At 41.5% G+C, this 19,777-nt stretch overlaps 1 protein-coding gene and 1 pseudogene across 6 annotated transcripts in view; one reads left to right on the top strand and one right to left on the bottom strand.

The window, feature by feature from the left end:
- LUZP1 (leucine zipper protein 1) overlaps window positions 1-19,777 on the top strand; it is a 120,788-nt gene that overhangs the window by 63,356 nt on the left and 37,655 nt on the right. The gene's annotated exons all lie outside the window — the stretch shown is intronic.
- On the bottom strand, window positions 8,549-9,148 carry LOC308241970 (high mobility group protein B2-like; annotated as a pseudogene). Its single transcript has one exon. The product of its transcript is annotated as a high mobility group protein B2-like (transcript).

Raw genomic sequence — 19,777 nt, 5'->3', positions numbered from 1 at the left:
GCCACTCTCTGTGGGGCGACTGATTGGGAGTTGGGGGAGCTCTGTGATCAACCGCCCCGCAGAGGGAGGCCCAGGCTATCTGGCTGGCGGCGCTGTGGCAGGTGGGCGGGCCTCCCTCTGTGGGGCGATTGATAGCGGGGCTCCTGGACTGCGAGAGGGCGCAAGTTGGGCTGAGGGGACCCCCTCCCCCTGAGTGCACAAATTTCGTGCACTGGGCCATATACACACACAATACACACATAATCTGCTGGAGAGGATTTTTACTCATTCTTTAATTAGTTAACTGCCATGCATCCAAAACAGAAACCATCCTGTTTGCATCTATAGATGGTTATGGTGTACAAAGGGTTAAAATCTAGTTTAGACATCTTTGCTTCTATGAAACCTTTCCTGACTCCATAACTCAACTTCTTTTCTACTTTGTACTTCTGTTGTTGCATATATATATTTAATATATTTTTATTGATTTTAGAGAGGAAGGGAGAGGGAGAGAGAGATAGAAACATCAATGATGAGAAAGAATCATTGATTGGCTGCCTCTTGCATGCCCCCTACTGGGGATCGAGCCCACAATCTGGGCATGTGACCTTGACTAGAATTGAACCTGGTACTGATATATGCTATGATATGGATAAACCTTGAAAACACAGTGGTAAGTAAAAGAAGCCAGACACAAAAGTCTACGTGTTGTATGATTCTATTTATGTGAATTGTCCAGAATAGGTAACTCCATAGAGACATAAAATAGATTATTGTTGCCAGGGACTGGAGATAAGGGAGGTAGGGGAAAATGGAGAGTTGCTGCTAAGGGCATGGGTGTCTTTTTGGAATGATTAAATGATCTGAAATTATATAGTGATTGATAATGGTTGCACAACCCTGTGAATATACTGAAAAAGAAACCCCACAATAAAATGTTTAATCTAAAATTTTATAGTATGTGAATTATAGCAATATATATTTTTATTTGTTTGTTTTAAAACACACAGAGAGACACAAAAGTGAGCTTCTCACTCATGCCCTCTCAGGAGAAAGAGAAATACCAACACAAGGTTAATGCACTAGAGTCTCAATTCAATATTATTGAGCAAGGCATGTCCTCTAAGTAGGAATATAGAGATAAATACTCTTCTTATGCTATTCATAATTTATATAAGTGACAAAGGTAACCAAATGATTATCTACACTAATAAAAGAGTAAGATGCAAATTGACTGTACCTTTGTGACGCCCACCAGCCAATCAGGAGTGAGTAGGCAAATTAACCCAACAAAGATGGTGGGTTAATTTGCATATACAGGCGCCGAGTGGCCGGGGGCGGGGCAGGATGCTTGTATTGTCACCATGGTGACGACGCAGGCGTACTGCACTGCCCCAGCCACTCCAGGCCTCTGGGCAGTGTGGGAAGGCGGAAAGGCAGCTTTGGACCGGAGCGAAAAGGTGGCTCCGGCCGGAGCGAAGGCGGTGCCGGCAGCCAGGGGAAGGAAGGCCCATTCTTGCACGAATCTTCGTGCATTGGGCCTCTAGTAACAATATAAGTGCAGCCCTACCTGGTTTGGCTCAGTGGACATGTGCCTTTGATTGGAATCGAACCTGGGACCGTTGAGTCCACAAGCTGATGCTCTGTCTGTTGAGCCAAATTGGTTAGAGCTGGCTATTTGTCTTTTTATTGTTGAGTTGTAAGAGTTCTCTTTATATTTTGGATACTAGTATCTGATTAGATATATGACTTGCAGATATTTTCCCTGAGATTTTGAATCTATATGCCTAGAATTCATTGCCCAGTTCATACATATATATGAGATAGTAGAACTAGAGGTTCTGAAAGAGCATATGATGATTGAAGTGATTGCCATACTACAGGTTATACTGAAGTTATGCAGTTTTAGAAGCCTTGGGTTATATGAAAGGTAGTTGAGTATTTGACTAGGAACTGGGGAAATTTGAGTTTTAGACCTAGCATTGCCATAGCCAGATAGTATGACCTTGGCATATCATGTAATTTTTCAGGGTCTCGGTTTTCTCATCTGAAAAGTGATTTGGACTAGATAGTCTTTAAGATCACCACTAAAGTTGTGTGAAATAGAAACATTGATGAGAGAGAATTATAGGTCAGTGCTCAATCACTGAACCACATCGATTGGGCTCCATTGATTTTTAGAGAGAGTGAAAGGGAGGAGGAGAGAGAGAAACATCAATTGGTTGCCTCCCACATGCGCCCGGACCAGGGCCAGGGATCGAGCCTGCAACCAAGGCATGTGCCTTGACCAAAATCATACTCTGGATCCTTCAGTCCCACGGCCAATGCTCTGTCCACTGAAACAAACTGGCTAAGGCCAAAGTGATTTTTTTGATATTGGACAATGAAATGTGTCAACATTTAGAAGATCCACATATCTGTCAGCTTAGTGAACTAGTATCCCAGATGATCAATGCATGATTTTGTAAAATCATGCTTGGGTAAAAGATCCTTTCAAAGGGCAAGGTAGACCAATTGATTTTAATGTAACAGAATATAAAAAGTTAATGTATATGGCTTCAGGTTCCACATTGCAGCTAACCTGTAAGAAACTGACACTTGTCAAGTTATGGTGTGGTTTCAAATTGGATTTGTCGGATTGTTTTTATCATGTTTAGATGCAGTGTAAACATTTTTAGTAAGAAATAGTACATAGATGATGCTGTGTCTGTCATACAGGGAGGCACATAATATTAGTCTGTCCCATTAATGTTGATGGTAAATTTGATCTCCATTGTAAAGGTACCTACTGTTCTATGTAACTAATTTGTGGGGTGACTTTTAAACAATGTGAATATCCTATTCTCCTACCAAATGTTTTAGCATCTGCCAATGATCCTTGTCTGAATCAGTTATACTTTGGTGGTTGTGATTATAATTGTTAACATCTGCTTTAATAATAACAGCAATAAAAACCAAATTGTGTTTTCAAAATACTTGTGAACTTAGAAAGCTCTATTCATAGATATTGTCACTGCATTTCTGTGGCTTAGTTTCCCATCATAGACGCTTCTGAGCTCAGACTCTTCTGAGCCCAGAGCTACTTAAGAAAGGATGTGGCCTAGTCTAGACTGGAAGTTAGTTGTCTTTTCCTTGGGTAGTTTTTACTGTTCCTTACCTCCTTTGCTGATATTTCTCGTGTTTTCAGTGGTTCGTTTTGTGGATCCTATAATAATCTCAGGATCAGTTTTTGTCTAATTATATGTTAAAACTTGTATTGTAAACCTACCAAGTAGTTACAGCTTAGAGAAATGCACATATTAATCTTTTAAGAGAAACATTCCCCGCATCAACTTCTTATGAAAAATTTCAAACTTACAGAAAAGATAATACAGTAGTCTAATAAATACTCATACCTTTCACCTGGATTCAATAATTCACTGTTTGCCTCATATTTGTGTAGCTATAAATATCTGTATCCAATTTTTCTTAACTATTTGATAACCCTTCAGTCCGGGGGCTGACACTATCCAGTGAACTAAACTAGTGGGGGCTAAAGCATATTTTTTACTTAATTAAAGATATAACTGGAAGGGTGTGCCAGAAAAGACTATAATTGAGCATTTATTGGGCGATTCCAATGCAGTTAGTTGGTTAGATGCTGTGGGAGATGAAGGAAGTAGAAAACATTATTCATGCTCTTGAGAAGAACTATAGCATTAGCTGAGAGGAAACAAACTCAATCTCTCTTGTTTTGGTTAATATTTATTGACTGTCTTCTGCATGCCAGGTAGGTAGTGTTCTAGGTACTGGGGTACAGTGGTGACCAAGAATGACAGAATTCTTGTCTTCATGGAGCTTACATGCTAGTTGGGAGAGACAAGCAGTAAAAATATCAACAGAATACTTTCAAGTAGAGAGAGGAAAATAAAACAGTTTGATACAGTAGGGAGTAACAAGAGAGAAGGCGGTTGCATCTTTGGCTAGGATTGTCAGGGAAGGCATTTCTGAGGAAGTGACATTTGAATTGTTTTTGAATAGGTTTGATGAGATGGAGGTGATTCCAGGCAGGTGAAATGTCTGGGCAAAGGTGTAACATGAAGGAGTTTGTACTTAGGAAATAATGAATAGGTCAGTCTGTCCAGAAAAGGAAAAAAGATAATGGCCAGCATGCCAGGGCCTTGAGTGACAGACTAAAGAACTTATACTTTAGTCCAGCCTTGGGCAAACTACGGCCCGCGGGCCGGATCCGGCTGTTCTATCCGGTTCTCTTGCTCTCCCCTCCGCTCCTTTACTTTGAATTTATATTAGTTCACACAAACACTCCATCCATGCTTTTGTTCCGGCCCTCCGGTCCAGTTTAAGAACCCATTGTGGCCCTCGAGTCAAAAAGTTTGCCCACCCCTGCGTAGTTGTAGTGGGCACTTCTCATAAATCTTAATTTATATTTTGGTCACTTGTATTCTAAATCTGTTATTATATACTCAACTAATATTTATTGTCTACTGTGTGTACACTTTTATTCTTTGAAATTTTAACAGCCTTGATCACTTGCAGATGTAAAATTGAATTGTGATTCTGGCAGATGGTTTGTATATAGATATAGAAACAGATGCAGAAAAATGAATGAATCAGGAAAACAACATTCTTTTAAGTGTTCTTATTTCCTTAGGAAGTTTGGTGGGGTGGGGTTTGTTATTTAGTAGATGCTGAGTAGTTGGAGGATTTTGTTGAGAGGTGGATTGAGGAAAATGTTGAAACTATAAGAAAAAAGGCTATGCTGTTGTAAGATTGCAAATCTCATTATTATCTTTATAATCTGAATTTTGATAGGGCAATGCTCATTTATGATTGAGGGCTACAAATAATGGTGAGCCTAATGATGAGATTTTCTTATCTTGATCATTATTTAAAATACAACCACATATACATACATATACACAATTCCAATAGCTTAACTAACTAGCTAACTCTTCACATTAATTCACCTCTTTCACTTACCCATACCCCACTGGCTGTAAAAAGATCTTATCATTCCTTACCAATCTCATTGATAAAATGCATTTTTATGGCATTAATTAGGACCAATGCTATATATACTAGTAGTCTTTTATTTAAGATTATTGAGAGTTTTTTCTGTACTCTGCTTAGTTCTCGTTAGCTGTGGAGGACTAAGCCAATATATAGGCTTATACTGATAGTGTTTATTGGCTGTCCCTAGGAATCATAGCTTTTATAGCTGGAAGAAATTATCTGGACTCTTTATCAACCCATTTTATAGACCTGGCAACTACTGTTCTGAATGGATAAGTTCCTTAGCATGAAAGGAGGGAATTATTATGTGGATATAGAAGAGTTCAGTCTCCTTGCCATTACCCCCATTCCTTGTGGTGAGATTATTGTTAGTCCTTCTCAAAACAAAACAATATATTGATGTTTATATCTCAGTTCTCTGCCGTCAAGAAACTTAATAATGTAGTTGGAGAAATAGGACTTAGACATAAAAATATTCATAATTGGGTAAACCACATCCTCTCTTTTATTTATTTTTTTAAATAGGTTTTATTGATTTTTTACAGAGAGGAAGGGAGAGGGATAGAGAGTTAGAAACATTGATGAGAGAGAGACATCGATCAGCTGCCTCCTGCACACCCCCCACTGGGGATGTGCCCGCAACCAAGGTACATGCCCCTGACCGGAATCGAACCTGGGACCCTTCAGTCCCGCAGGCTGACGCTCTTATCCACTGAGCCAAACCAGTCAGGACATACATCCTCTCTTTTTTTAAGGATAAACTAGTTGGAGTTTAGGACACTTACCTCTTTTAATGATCCAGATACATTTGGGACTTTTAATAATGTTGATTTTATAAGTTGAATCTTATATGAGGCTTTTATTCTGTCATCAAGGTTCAAATTACACTAATAATTATCTTTGTATAACACTTTACAGTTTATGAAGTGTTTTTAAAGGCATTATTACATTTGAATTATAGGGCCCATTGTTTTTTTCTTTTTAAAATACGTTTTACTGATTTTTTACAGAGAAGCAGGGAGAGGGATATAGAGTTAGAAATATCAATGAGAGAGAAATATTGATCAGCTGCGGGAGAGGGATATAGAGTTAGAAACATCAATGAGAGAGAAACATTGATCAGCTGCCTCCGGCACACCCCCTACTGGGGATGTGCCCGCAACCGAGGTACATGCCCTTGACCGGATGCGAACCTGGGACCCTTCAGTCCGCAGGCCGACGCTCTATTCACTGAGCCAAACCGGTTAGGGCTGGGGTACCATTGTTCGTTGGGGAGGCAAGAATTATTTTAGAGCTGCAACTTGAGTTCAGATTTTACTTCATGTCCACCTCTTAGTGTATTAAACAACATTGCTTTTGTAGTTTCACTTGCTTTATATCCAGATTTCCATAGTAATACATTATGTTTTGATAGGTTCCATTTTGGAATAAACCCAGTATTTTTTTTTTTTAACTGAAAAGGCTATATTTTCCAATACTTATTATTCAAAGGGAGTTGAATGAGCTTGATTTTTTGTTTTAAAACTAAAGTTGGACTAAAGAATTTCATCTTAGGCAGATTCTTGCGTTTGAACTAAAATATCTTATTTAACTCTCTTGGAATCAGTAAACATTTATCAGATGTCTTTTGTATGGCATGTGTAGCACAGGCGATGGGTGATGGGCGGAGCCTTAGGAATGAAAGTGTTACAATGAAAAAAAGCAAGGATTTAAACTCAAGTAGACCTGAGTTTGAATCCCAGCCTGCTATTTATTTATTACTTACAAATTACTTCTTGGAGCTTCAAATTCTTCATCTATAAAATGGAGATAATAATACCTATCTTGTAGGAAGAACTGTTTTGAGGATTAGGGTGATATATATAAAGCATAGTATGTGCTTTATAAGATACTAGAGGCCCAGTGCATGAAATTCATGCACTCGGCAGGGGGGTCCCTCAGCCTGGCCTGTGCCCTCTCGCAGTCCGGGAGCCCTTGGGGGATGTCCGCCTTCTGTGGAGGCGGGAGAGGCTCCTGCCACTGCATCTATGCTCGCCAGATGGGAGCCCGGCTCAGGGCTTCTGGCTGAGAGGTACTCCCCCTGTGGGAGCACACTGACATGCTCCTGTGTTGAGCGTCTGTTCCCTGGTGGTCAGTGTGCGTCATAGCGATCGGTCGTTCTGGCGTTCGGTTGATTTGCATAATAGCTTTTTATTATGTAGGATTATTGTGATAAGCAAATGAATAGACAAATATTTGTGTGTGGTCAGAGTTAGCTGAGTCTTGACAGAAAGTGTTTGGCTGACTTGATACAGAATAGAGTGAAGTGATACTGGCTACCAACATACTGTGTTCTGCTTTTGTTGAAACTTGCAGTTCTCACACTGGTGTTTGCCAACATTGTATTTGACTCCTCACATAGTAGAAGCCAAGTCATTCCTATACAGTATGTATAAGTCATTTGGAAACATTTGTAGGATGGATTTTTAAACCTCTAGTTGAGGGGGGAGAATCTCAGGTTACCACAGAGTAGTGAAATCAGGTGGCAGGATACCTCTCTGGGTTGGCACCTAGATTCAGTTTCCTGAATGATGTCACCATCAACAGGAAGACTTGCCTCCCAGGGTGAAATGTTTGATGACTGTGAGTGTGGCAGGTGAACTGAATAGGATAGGATGAAAAGATCAAGAACTTACTTTGTTTGTTGAAGTAGTGCTTTATTCATCTGTAAACATTTATGGAGCACCTACTGCATGCTTGCTAGGTATGGTTCTGGGTACTAGGAATACAGTGGTAGTGGTGGAAAGCCTCTTTTCTGATATTGTAGAGCTTACGTTCTAGTGAGGGAGAGTGCAAATAAATATAAAATACAGTGACTCTCAGGTAATGCTAAGTACCATGGGAGAAGTAAAACAGGAGAGACAAGTAGCAAGTTAGAGAAGGGGTGTTTTTATTTTTTAATATACATAATTTTATTATAAAATAAAACACAAAATGCAACAGTCTAGAAAACCCAAAATTAACTACTGATACTAATTCCTATGAGTTTGCTGTGCTACCATACACAATAAATTAAAGAAACATTAAATATTTATACACATTTAACATCAGAAGCCTTAAAATCTAACTGTATGTAGTAGCCCCTCAAAAAGCTACAACCTGCATTTTTTATAAAAGTATTTTCTCTACAAAGAATCTTACCAGCTCTACAAAAATCTGTACAGTTTTTATACTGAAGCTAATATTGAGCTGCACTTGAATTCATATTCTTTTTAAAAAAATAAATATATTGATTGATTCAAAGAGGAATGGAATGGAGAGAGAGAAAATCAATGATGAGAGAGAAAATCGATGAGAGAATCATTGATCGGCCGCCTCCTGCACGCCCCCTACTGGGGATCGAGCCTGCAACCCGGGCATGTGCTCTTGACTGGAATCAAACCCAAGATCTTTCAATCCACAGGCTGATGCTCTATCCACTGATCCAAACCAGCTAGGGCTGAGTTCACATTCTTAGCAAAAACAATTGCCTGAGAGCGCACACACATACTCCGCACACATCATTACAGGACAGCCTTTACTCTTCATCTTCATCCTCTTCTTCCTCATCATCATCCTCCTCTTCCTCTTCTTCTGGTTCATTTTTCTTCTTTGAGCTACTTGGCCCGCCAGGGCCCTTCTTTCCCATTTCAGGTATGCAGCAATATCCTTTTCATATTTCTCCTTTAGCTTAGCTGCTTCTTGTTCATATGGTTGCTGATCTTTGGCTGATTGGTCAGACCACATTTCACCCAGTTTTTTGCAGTATCCCCAATGGATAAACCAGGGTGTTCACTTTTGATTTTTGGGCGATGTTCGGAGCAAAACAGGAAGAAGGCCGATGGAGGCCTTTTAGGAGCATTTGGATCTTTTTTCTTTCCTTTCTTGTCACCTTTGGGGAGAACATAATTTTTCATCTCCCGGTCATAGCGAGCTTTGTCACTCTTTGCCATATCTTCGAACTTTGACTTTTCCTTGCAGACATGGTCTTCCATCTCTCTGAACATTTCTTGGAGAATTCGGAAAAATTGATGGAAGACTTGGGGTGTTTCTTCTGGTGCTCTTCCCGGCAGGTTTGCACGAAGAGAGCATTCGAGGACATCTTGCCCCGCGGCTTGTTGGGGTCTCCTTTACCCATGATGACAGATGGGCGTCCACCTAGTGGTAGGTTTTCCTGAGTCCCGTCGAGCGGCCGGGTCCGACCGAGACGCTCTCCGGCGTGAACTGGTTTATTGCTAAGCCAGTCCTCAACCTCTTGTTTTCAGGGTGTTTATTTTTATTTTATTGCTTTATTTTAATATTTTTAATTAATTAATTAATTTTTGAGAGAGAGAGATTAAAGAAACATTGATGTGAGAGTGAAACATCGATTGATGGGCTGCCTCCTGCACACTCCCTGCCAGGGATTGAGCTGCATCCTGGCCATGTGCCCTGACCAGGAATTGAACTGGCAATATTTCGGTGCACAGGAGGATGCCCAGTCAGTTGAGCCACACTGGCTGGGGCTGGGGTGTGTATGCTTATTTTTAGAGAGGATCTCACTTAGGGATGATAGGGAAGACTTCTCTGAGAAGTAACAAATGAACAGAGCCCAGAATAAAGCCAGTGAGTGACCCTCTAAAAAAGAGAGTCCAAATGATGATGTTTTTAAAAAAATTAAATTTTTTATTGTTTAAAGTATTACATATGTCTCCTTCTCCCCCCCCCCCCCCCGCCATTGACCTCTCCCAGGCCATTCTCACCCCCAGCACATCAAATGATGGATTTTTAAGTAACCCTTTATTTATTTTTAAATCTTTATTGTTGAAAGTATGCATATGTCCCCTTTTTTCTCCCTTTGACCCCTTATAGCCAGTCCCCCTGCCTCAGGCCTTCACACCCCTATTGTCTGTGTCCCTGGGTTATGCATACAAGTTCTTTGGTTGGTCTCTTTCCACTCACCCCCTTTAGAAGGGTCTTTGGTAGGAAGAGTGGAGGTAGCATTGACTTCACAAAGTTGCTTTAGGAGGTGGTGGAGGAGAGGATTTCCTAGTTAACATGATTGAAATTAGCCCATATTAATTCTCAAGTGTCTATTGTAGGGATGGAGTGGGTCTGGTACAGTTGAAAATCAGCCTTCATGTCATCTTTGGAACATATACTAGAGGTTACACCACTCCAGAAAATAAACATTTAGGTATCCAGGAGACTTAACAGTTCTCCCCTCACCACACATAGTACTTTGAAAAGTAGTATATAGTCTTGGATTATATCAGAATATAAATGTGAATCTATGGGCTCCACAACAGGTCCAATAAATCAGAATATTTGAGGATGGTACCTCAAATTTTAACAAGTTATTCCATATCCATACTGAAGTTTGAAAATTACTGTTTGTAATCTTGTTGATAGAAATCATTTTTATTCCAGGCTTAGTGGGTGGCCAGGCAAGTACCTGCTTATTTAAGATTCATTACTTTTCATAATTTCCATTGGAGCTTGCATTTCCTTTTGCTTGATTTAATTCTTGGCTTTAATCTCTGTTACACTGTAGCTTCCATATTAAGATGTGTTGATAAGTCAGCAGAAAACAAAACTATTGTCCTCTTTGCTTTCATTATTTTGCATTTTCACCATCAGCCACATCCCTAGGAAGGAGCAACCTTTGAAAGGAGAATGCTGAATTGGCTATATAGACTGATGTGCTTTAGAAAAAAACTTGCTTATATTCAGTAGTTTTTTTGTGTTCTGTTAGTTGAAAATTCTAGTTATTGTGTTTGTTTTAAATTTTTTTCATAGGTCTTTAAATCTCTAATATGCAAAATGCTAAATGAAAGAGAAAACAGAATAAAGATATTGAGGTATTTAATATATTTAATAGTAGACATCAATAAATATTAATTTGATGCAAGGAAAGGGATGGAAACAACTAGCAATGGCAAATTTAAACCATCTGCAGATGGTCAAACCAGATCCTTAAGGGTGGACACACTGTTGAAGAAAGTATGCACTGTGTCCCCCATGTTTAATTTTAGTGGTACCACTGATGTTCGTTGTCAGGTTGTGGGAAGACTCATAGCTAGGAAGTCTATCTACCAGGACCCATCTCCAGGCCAGTAGTTAAGCCTAAGACTTAAGTACCTTGCCTTTTGGGTACTGTTAGGGCTCCTGTCTTCCTTTCTTGGAAAGAGGTTGAACCTTTTAGAAACTAAAAGGGCCTTAGAATGAATGAAAGTCTATACTTTTTATTTTACTGTTAAAGAAACCAAAATTCAGAGAAATGAAATTTTCTCCAAGGCCTTGATACTAGAATATGAAGCCTGGAACTGTGGTTTCCTTCAATGGGCCATCCATTTGAGTCATTTTTTTTTTTAAGTGCCCTTTTCTCCCTGGCTGGTGTGCGTCAGTTGGTTGGGCGCCATCCAGTGCACCAAAAGGTTGCCAGTTTGGTCAGGGCACCTGTCCTGGTGTTAGGTCTGATGCCCAGTAGGGGGCATGCAGGAGGCAGCCTATTGGTGTTCTCTCTCTCTCTCTCTCTCTCTCTCTCAAATACACACACACACACACACACAGTAGAGGCCCGGTGCATGAAATTCGTGCACGGGGTGTGGGGGTGGTCCCCTCAGCCCAGCCTACACCCTCTCCAAGCTGGGACATCCCTCTCACAATCGGGGACCACTGGCTCCTAACTGCTCACCTGCCTGCTTGCCTGATCACACCTAACTAACCCCCCCCGCCGGCCTGGTCACCCCCAACTGCCCCCCTGAAGGCGTAGTAGCCCCCAACTGATCCCCCCCCGCCGGCCTGGTTGCCCCCAACTGGCACCCCCCCCTGCTGGCCTGGTCGCCCCCAACTGCCCCCCCCGGCCTGGTCACCCCTTAATGCCCCCCCACTGGCCTGGTCGCCCCTTACTGCACCCCCTGCCAGCATGGTCGCTCCCAATTGCCCCCCCTCTGCCAACCTGGTTGCCCCTCACTGCCCCCCTCTGCCGGCCTGGTCACCCCCAACTGGGGCCCCCCCCCCCCCGCCAGCCTGGTCGCCCCATGCAGCCTGCTGCTCAGTCGTTTGGCCATCCCTCACTAACCCCCCTGCCGGCCTGGTTGCCCCATGCAGCCTGCTGCTCAGTCATTTGGTTGTCCCTCACTAACCCCCCTGCCGGCCTGGTTGCCCCATGCAGCCTGCTGCTCAGTCATTTGGTTGTCCCTCACTAACCCCCCTGCCGGCCTGGTTGCCCCACACAGACTGTTTGGTCGTCCGTTTGGTTGTTTCGGATGTGATGGTCGCTTAGCCTTTTATATATATAGATATATATATTTAAAAAGATGTGCCCCTTTTTGGCTCTGGCCAGGTAGCTCAGTTGGTTAGAGCGTTGGTCCAATATGCCATGGTTGTGGGTTCGATTCCTGGTCAGGGCACACATATAAGAATCAACTAATGAATGCATAAATGAGTGGAACAACAAATCGATATTTTCTCTCTTCCTCTTTCTAAAATCAATAAATTTTTTAAAAGAAGAAAATATGATAAAATGTTTTCCTTTCTCCCAAAGAATGTTACCTTTTCTGTTCAAGGGTTTCTTGTAGTCATTCCATGCTGTTGGTTGTTTTTGACTTTGCCTTTCCAGTGTTTGGGAGGCCCTATTAGGGTGTGAATGGCAATTTATGTCTTACTTTTCGTAGAACTTAGGTAAAATTTAAGAGAACTCTTGAAATTAAGGCAGATGGGAGGAACAGTAACTGGTCCTGAGTCATATTGCAAAGCAGCAGAAGAGGAGGAGAGTTCACAAGGAGTTGGTCTTTTGGCATGGTACCAAGTACAGGGTGGGGCAAAAGTAGGTTTACAGTTGTTCATATGGAAAATAATCCTATATAATAAAAGGGTAATATGCATATTGACCGTCACTCCAACACACAAGATGACTGCCCCTATGTGATCAAAGATGGCTGCCCCCATATGGACACAAGATGGCCTGCAGGGGAGGGCAGTTGGGAGGGACCAGGCCTGCAGGGGAGAGCAGTTGTGGGGGACCAGGTCTGCAGGGGAGGGCAGTTAGGGGTGACCAGGCCTGCAGGGGAGGGCAGTTAGGGGTGACCAGGCCTTCAGGGGAGGGCAGTTAGGGGTGACCAGGCCTTCAGGGGAGGGCAGTTAGGGGTGACCAGGCCAGCAGGGGAGGGCAGTTATGGGCAACTAGGCCTACAGGGGAGGGCAGTTATGGGCAACTAGGCCTACAGGGGAGGGCATTTGGGAGTGACCAGGCCTGCTGGGGAGGGCATTTGGGAGAAACAAGGTCTGCAGGGGAGGGCAGTTGGGGGGGACCAGGCCAGCAGGGGAAGGCAGTTGGGGGTGACCAGGCCTGCAGGGGTGGGCAGTTGCGGGGGACCAGGCTGGCAAGGGAGGGCAGTTAGGGGCAACCAGGCCTTCAGGGAAGGACAGTTAAGGGGTGACCAGGCCGGCAAGGGAGGGCTGTTGGGGGTGACCAGGCCTGCAGGGGAGGACAGTTGGCGACCAGGCCTGCAGGGGAGGGCAGTTGGGGGTGACCGGGCCAGCAGGGGAGGGCTGTTGGGGGTGACCAGGCCTGCAGGGGAGGACAATTGGGGGTGACCAGGCTGGCAAGGGAGGGAAGTTAGGGGTGACAGGGCCAGTAGGGGAGGGCAGTTGGGGGTGACCAGGCTGGCAGGGGAGTGGTTAGGGGCTGATCAGGCTGGCAGACAGGCAAGCGGTTGGGAGCCAGCAGTCCTGGATTGTGAGAGGGATGTCCGACTGCCCGTTAAACGGGCAGTCGGACATCCCTCAAGGGTTCCCAGATTGGAGAGGGTGCAGGCTGGCTTGAGGGACCGCCCCCCCCCCCCCATGCACGAATTTTGTGCACCGGGCCTCTAGTAAAATAAATAACAATTCAAGAATAAACTATTGTACGCGTATTTACTTTCTTTTCTCTCCTTTTCCTTAGCCACTTCACTCTTGTAAACGTAGTCTTACAAGAGGTATAGTGTGGCAGAAGAGGCTTGAGTGGATTGGATTCTAAGTCTTAGGCCCAATTTTGATTCAAGTCTCCATTTCATCTCTTTGGGCCTTATTTCCCCCATCTTTAAAATGAAAGGCTGGACTGGATGATAGTTGATCCAGGGATCTCTCTAGCTCTGATTCTCTTTGATTTCATGAATCCGGGAATGGCCACAAGCTTGCAGTTTGCTTTGACACACAGAATAGATTCTACATTGGAACTGTTACCACAATACGCCTTGGGTGGTCTCAGGCTAATTTTTTTTTTTTTTTTCTAGGAGTAATGTTTCTGAGAGTGTGGTTTTTATAAATAAGCCAGGTTTTTTATTTCTTTTGTTTTATCTTAAAGAGACGGTAAACGATTAAAAATAAGGGTTATTGAAGTCTTGGAAGTTGTAGGAAGTATGTTAATGTGTATCTCAAGTAACTGTTCTAGACTAGCAAATGCTTTGTTAGATTTATATAGGACAGTGATTTTCAACTATTGTGCCACAAGAATTTTTAAAACATGCAATCCCTGACTATTTAGTCAGGAAATAGTTTATTTCCCTTAGATTGTCAATTAAAAAACGACAACAGCCAACACAATAGCTGTCTAGTATGAATGAATTAAAATGATACCTATTTTTTTGCTCAGATCAGCAAAAATATTTTTTTGGTGTGCCACAGAATTTTACTAACTAGTTTACATGTGTCATGAGATGAAAACGGGTGAAAGTTGCTGATATAAGGTGGCACAGTATTGTGGCATTCTTCTGATGCTATTTTAAAGAACAAGGGACTACTATAATAAGGAAGTTCAAAGTTCATAGTGTTTCCACCTTTGGAAAAGGAGTGCTGGCTTATCCCAGGCGGGGAGAGCTACTGAGGTCAGGAATTCAAGCTTCCTTGGAAATCCCACTTCCCAGTGGTATGATTTGAGCCCCTCTGAACCCTTTATGACTAGAAAATCTGCAATTGAGGTTTGAGAGGTCTGACTTGTTTAATTTATGCGAGTTTGTTTCCCTTGAAATTGCCACTTCAACCTTAGAATAATGATTCTCGTAGGTTGTTCAGAGCTCTTTGATTATGAATCTCCCTGAGCAGGCTTGATGGCTGTATTATAAGGTGATAAAGTACAGTCTGGCTTTGTCTGTACTGGAAACCATTCACCCGAATGCCCTATTCTAAGTGGGTGGGGTTCCTTTCATTCCTGCCTGAATGAAAAGCATTTAGCTGACTTCCTGATCATGCCCTGTCTTGTCCTTCATTTTTTTCATTTTGCTTTTCATTATTCTTTGCTGCAACTCAGCGGTCTTCCAGTTGTGGCTTTGCACAAGGCAAGAACCACAAAGCTTTGTCCATGTTTGTTATTGGAAAAGAAACTTTACAAGCTGGAGTGAGGAAAGGGGTTTAGATCTCCTGCTGTGTTCATAGGATTAGGATGAGAAGTGGGGAATCTGGGGGGATGTGGGGAGATTTGGATCCAATAAAACACTCCAGATGAAGTATTTGAGAAAATGGAACTTTGAGTTGCTGAAAGAACAAAAATATTTGAGGAATGATCTTAATTTGATAAATAGGTTATTTTTAGTTTGCAGAAAAAGAGTAATTTCATCAGTGTAGTGGAATCTTGCAGTTGTGTTTGTAACCTAAACTAATCGGTTCAGGCTTGTGCCAGAAAAAACTTTTAGTACTACTTGGCTTAACTCCTGCAGCCCTGTGGCTGGGCCTCAGAGCATTGGTTGGTAGTGTGGAGTAATTGGGGGGAAGGGGTGAGCTGCTGCTGCTTGAGATGCTCATGGACAAGAGAGAACCTGTATGGTGGACCCCTGCCTTAGTGTACACTTGGGCTATAGGTCTCTGCTGTAGGTGTAATGAGGTGCTTAAATCCAGTGTTCCTTTTTGGGACACCAAGCATGACTTTGGGTGGAACTGCCTTAGACTCTGATTGGCTGTTTTTCCAGTTCAGTTGGCATTCTCTACCCATCTCTTGGTTCTTGGTTATTTTACTCTGCCTTAAGTGATTTTTATTGGATTTTAAGCTCTTAGTTATCATCCATTTGGCATACCTTTATTAAGTGCCCATCAAATGCATGAAGGTAGGTGCTAAGTGTCCTTTGGTGTTTGTTTCTTAGAGACTAGATTTTATATATGTTAATTCTGTGGAAGAATGCCAACTTGTTGATTACTTTTAAAGTATTGTAATTTTTAATTTTGGGAAAGGCAGTTTATATAAATTACTGGGTCAGTAAAACATGTCTAGTGGTCCATTCTAGTTTGGGTACTATATACGCATTTACAGGAGATAGACCTTCCTAAGATGTGGCCTTTGCAGAATTTGTAATGGTATGGGGAAGACAATAGATGGTACAAATTATTGAAGAAAAAATAAAAACAAGTACGAACTAAGTCATGCATAACTAACTACCTAAGTGCCACTTCGTCAGTAAGGTTTATAGCTCCCTGTGAGAGCAAGCTTTCTTTTCTTTAGCTTTATACACAAGAATGTTAGCCAGCAGCTTCTGAATGTGGCTGTTCATAGTTTTGGGATTTTTCTTATTGGGCTGGCCTTATCTCTTTGCTTAAATAATCTGTATACCTGATTTTCATGGGAATAAGGAAAATTTAATAGTAAGATCAATGAAGCAAAAACAGTTAGTGACTAATTCATCTCTTGTGGAGGGCAGGGGAGGGGTAGTGGTAATGTTCCTGTTTCTCCTCCTGGGCACTGAAGAAAAAGGCTACAAATGAAAGTAAAAGTTCTCCTTTAATTGCTTGTAGCATTGCCTTAGGTCAGCAAATTATTTAAAATACGAACCTCAGTTTCTTTACATATAAAATGATTTGATAATACCTCCTCATAGAATTGTTGTGAGGATGAGTTGAGAGTATGGTAGTGAAAGCACTTTGTACTATGAAATAATATATAAGCATTAGATACTATTATCAGGAGGTATATTTAGGGAGGAGGAGGGGAGGAGGCATGGACTTTTGAGGATTCTAGTAGGACATTCTAAGGAGTCTTTTTGATTATTCTGGACTTCCTTTAGTTGGTGTTAATAAGGAACATAGTATTTCTCAATGTTATTTGAAAGGGGTGTACATGTGGGAGATGAATTATTCTTTCTTATAAACCTATTAGAGGCCCGATGCACGAAATTCGTGCAAGAGTAGGCCCTCGCAGCCCTGGCTTTGTCTGGAAGGTTGTCTGGATGGTCATTCTGCTGTTCTGCCGTTCGATTTTCATATTACCCTTTTATTATTATAGATATATGTATTCTTATAAGAACATAAATAAGGCACTTCTCATAATTTTAAGCTATTTAGCCAGTGAACATTTACTGAACTATGCCACATTCTATGCATATGCTTGGATTCATAGATGAAATACATAATCTTGACCTTTTAAGAGCTCAAGATTTGTGAGGGGAGATAAATAAGTAGATAATTATACTGCAGAATAAGTGGTTTGCTCTTTCAAAAGGGCCTGTTCTTACTTGATTCCTCTCAACTTCCTCTCCACATTTTTTTACACACTGCGAGATCCTGTTTACAAGCTGTGAGGCCTGGAGAACTGAAGCCGTTTGCCTGACTTCATGACCATAGCTAGTCAGTAGTAAAGCTAGAACTGAAATCTGAGTTGTCATACTACTCACTGTCTCTTTCAGCTATGTTCTTAGTTCCATCAGCACTGATCTTGACTTTCCTCCTTGCCCTGGATCCTTACTCATTTCAAAGAGGTGCCTCTCTTCCTGCTCCACCATCTTTTTTTAAAAAATATGTTTTTTTTAATTGATTTTTAGAGTGAGAAGGAGGCTAGAGGAATAGAGGGAGGGATAGAAACATTGATGAGAGAAAAACATCATAGTTGGCTGCCTCCTGCACGCCCCCCACTAGGATTGAGCCCGCAACCCAGGCATGTGCCCTGACAGGGAATCGAACCAGTGACCTTTTGGTTTGTGGGTTGTTACTCAACCACTAAGCCACACCAGCTGGGCTGCTTCACCATCTTTTCAAGCTTCTGTTATTACCTTATCTCACAGTTACTATTGTAGGAGGACCTGGGAGTCTTAAGTTTGAGCTTGTTGAGTTAGAAGAGTGGTTCTTAGCTTTGGCTGTACATTAGAATGGCTTCTAGTACTTTTATAAAATACTGATAACTAAAGTTATGATTTTCTTCTTCCATATTTGTTTATACATTTATTGAGATATATCTTACAGTATAATACAGAAAATTTTCAGAAATGAATTTTTATGTATATAATCATGTAAAGACTACTCACATCAAGATATGCATGAGATCAAGATACAGAACATTTCCAGAACTCCAGAATGCTCCATCATGCTTCTTCCTCATTAATACTGGATGCTCAAGTAACCACTTATTCTAACTTCCATCTCCATTGATTAGTTTATCTGTTCTTGAGTTTCAAATAAATAAAGTCAAATAACATAAGCTCTTTTGGGTCTGGAGTTTTTGCTCAACATTGTATCTGGATATTCATCCATGTTGTATATAGTAGTATGTAATATTTCATTGTTTAGGTGTACCACAAGTATTATTCATTGTTGATGGATAATTGGGACAGTTATAGCTCTATGACAAAGCTGCCATGAACATTCTTAGTCTTTTTTTTTTTTTTAATTTAATAAACCTTTATTGTTCAGATTATTACAATTGTTCCTCTTTTTTCCCCCATAGCTCCTCTCTACCCAGTTCCCACCCCACCCTCTGCCCTTACCTCCCCCACACTGTCCTCATCCATAGGTGTACGCTTTTTGTCCAGTCTCTTCCCGCACCTCCCACACCCCTTTCCCCGGAGAATTGTCAGTCCACTCCCTTTCTATGCCCCTGATTCTATTATATTCACCAGTTTATTCTGTTCATCAGATTTTTTATTCACTTGATTTTTAGATTCACTTGTTGATAGACATGTATTTGTTGTTCATAATTTTTATCTTTATCTTTTTCTTCTTCCTCCTCTTCTTAAAGAATACCTTTCAGCATTTCATATAATACTGGTTTGGCCGTGATGAACTCCTTTAGCTTTTTCTTACCTGTGAAGCTCTTTATCTGACCTTCAATTCTGAATGATAGCTTTGCTGGGTAGAGTAATCTTGGTTGTAGGTTCTTGCTATTCATCACTTTGAATGTTTCTTGCCACTCCTGTCTGGCCTGCATAGTTTCTTTTGAGAAATCAGCTGGGTGCTCCCTTGTAGGTAATTAACTGTTTTTTCTCTTGCTGCTTTTAATATTCTCTCTTTGTCTTTTGCTCTTGGCATTTTAATTATGATGTGTCTTGGTGTGGTCCTCTTTGGAGTCCTTTTGTTTGGGGTTCTGTGTGCTTCCTGCACTTGTAAGTCTATTTCTTTCACCAGGTGGGGGAAGTTTTCGGTCATTATTTCTTCAAATAGGTTTTCAGTATCTTGCTCTCTCTCTCTTCTTCTGGCACCCCCATAATTCTGATGTTGGTACGCTTGAAGTTGTCCCAGAGGCTCCTTACACTATCTTCAACTTTTTGGATTCTTGTTTCTTTTTGCCTTTCCGGTTGAGTGTTTTTTGCTTCTTTGTATTTCAACTCTGTGACTTGATTCTTGCGGTCCTCTAGTCTGCTGTTAGGTGTCTGTATAATATTTTTTATTTCAGTCAGTGTATGTTTAATTTCTAGTTGGTCCTTTTTCATATATCGAGGGTCTCGCTAAATTTATCGGCCTTTTCTAGGAAATTCTTGAAAAACCTTGTAACTGTGGTTATGAACTCTATATCCAGTCATTTGCTTTCCTCCATTTCTTTCGTGATCTG

This window comes from Plecotus auritus, assembly GCF_963455305.1.
Source record: "Plecotus auritus genome assembly, chromosome: 2".
Classification (NCBI taxonomy): Eukaryota; Metazoa; Chordata; class Mammalia; order Chiroptera; family Vespertilionidae; genus Plecotus; species Plecotus auritus.
This window is presented reverse-complemented; position numbering and strand designations above follow the sequence as displayed.